We start from the raw sequence: 2,432 nt of genomic DNA on the forward strand, positions 1-2,432 counted from the left end.
ACCTTTAAGATACAATATGATTATGATTAGGGATTATGATCAAATTATGACAGAGTGACAGATTAAGCAGGGGTAATATGTGTATGAGTGTGTGCAGGGGAGGTACGGTGGAGTTGTAGCTTACATGTTTTGATAAGAGTAAATACATTTGCGAAGTTCCTCAGCACAAGACTGTCACAGTAGACCTCTCAAGTACCCGTTTCAGTGACACCCATGAACTCACCTGTGGATGCATCGCTGCTCAGTCTGCGAGTTGTTCCACCATCTTGATCAAGAGTGAATTATTGCAACAAATGTTAGTCGTTGGCGTAACGAGTCTTAGCAGATCCCGTTACTGAGCGCCAGAGCAACTGTGGCATCTCTTTTCATCTACTTCAACCAACGGGACAACGTTTCAATTGCTCCCCCAAGGTGAAAGCTCCGACAGGGAATGTTTTAATCTGTAGGACCACGCAAAAAACAGATGATTTTGGGAAACTTGGTAGAGAGGTAGAGCATGACGCAAAGGAACAACTGATTAAGTCATTAAGATGACTTGCATCAAAACTGAGAAACTTGGTCTTATGTATTTCAGTATATGATTAAATAGCTACATGACAAACTCATCACCCTTAGATGTATTTTGTGCCCAGTAAATATTAGCAAGTTGATATGATGAATGCGGTTAACGTCCAAGCTTCTATAAAAAAAACAGCTGCACGTCGATTTAAATCCTGATGCATCTGAAGACATGAATACCTGGTGTGGCCTGGCATTATATACGGGAACTGCAACACCCTCCTCTGTTTGCATTGTTTCTTGTTGTAGACATAAAACATATAACCTTGGGCCCAATCCAAATTCTTCCCCATGGCCTTATCCCTCTGTATTGCAGAGGAAAAGGTACCCTTTTTCTTTTAGGAGTCAAGGACCTGAGGTCATCCAGTCGGGCAACTTGCCCCATAAAAATCCCTGCATGACCACTACTCTTTGATCCCTAAAAGAGAGGAATCTTATCTCTACAAAATGGGCCGAGTTGAAGGGCCGAGGGTAGGAATTGGGACTGGGCCTTAAAGGGATACTTTGGCATTTTTGAAGTAGGTTTGTGCAGCGTATTTAAGAGTGGCCGGTGTCTTACCTGCCGCACACAGCATTTACAAAACCCTCGTCAAAGACTCTTTTTTTCATCCTCACATGTGGATTTGCTGCTTGACATCAGAGTAAGCATCAGTATGAAAATCAAAGGCCTGAACCTCATACATACACCTGACCAATCAATACAGAGGAAATAAATCAACTTTGATCATGCTACTGAATCTGATGCACATCAGAGATTAAAAACTGTGTATATGCTATGATTAGAATAAATTAAGTAGAAATTGCCCATATTCCATATACCCACGCATCCCCTGTACTGCACCACTGGGTGCATGTTAAGGCCAGGAACCGAGCTGCAAATGTATAAATATTCTATTAATTGGCATCAGGCACTCCTGTGCATTATAAATGCATGTACATCACAGTGTGTCGTGTACCGTTTTCTTTAAAAGTGTAAAACTTTTCCATTTCTATGACTGTTACATGCTCATTTCAGAGTTGCATATTGTAGTTCTTTTCTCAGCTCTCTGCTGTTCACTTAAAATTTTAATAAATGTCCCCAAAGATTACTTACTTTTATACTTATCGACCTATTTATTACCTGAAGTAGGTGTCTGCACACATTTCCCCCAAACGGAGAGGTCTTAGGAGGCCACAGAGCAGGATCCCTGGAGCTGCCAGAACTTCAGCATCACAACACATGGACTACCCTCAACTGCTGACTTCACTGAAACACGAGTTTCTCGGAGTTGTCACAGGAAAAAAAAAAAAAAAAACTGGACAAAACAAGCTTTGACAGTTTAACATGGAAATTATGTGGGCTGCAAGTTTCTTGATGACGTGGCTGTCTTTACATTTGTTCTGAAGTGAAACTTGTCAACTCATCGACAGATTGCACAGCCCAGACAACAGAAATGATGCAACCTCTCGCAGTGAAATACGCAGCCACCACTGGGTCCTTGGCAGGTATTTTATTTCATATATAGACGCTTTTCTGTAATCAAATGTGAGTGCAATCAAACAACAGCAATACAAACATTACCAATGCAGTCTGAGAACCAGGAACAGGGTTAAAACAGGGAGTTCACTCACTCTACACAGCGAGCAGCTAGTAACCTCATGGACAACATTTAAAAAAGAAAACCTTTCCTCTGTCAGGACAGTCTGCTGTCATGTGCACCTCCGACTCCAATGCTGCTGAGGCTTACACTCTTCATACAGGAAGTCCAACCAGTGATACAACAACTGCCCCTCCCTCCCCCCACCCAACCCTTAAAAGCCAGAAGTCCAACTTGCACTTGGCTCTTCAGTGATAACCACCCATACCCCCCCCCCCCTCCCCCCCCCCCCCCCCC

This window comes from Odontesthes bonariensis, chromosome 23 (genome assembly GCF_027942865.1).
Source record: "Odontesthes bonariensis isolate fOdoBon6 chromosome 23, fOdoBon6.hap1, whole genome shotgun sequence".
NCBI lineage: Eukaryota > Metazoa > Chordata > Actinopteri > Atheriniformes > Atherinopsidae > Odontesthes > Odontesthes bonariensis.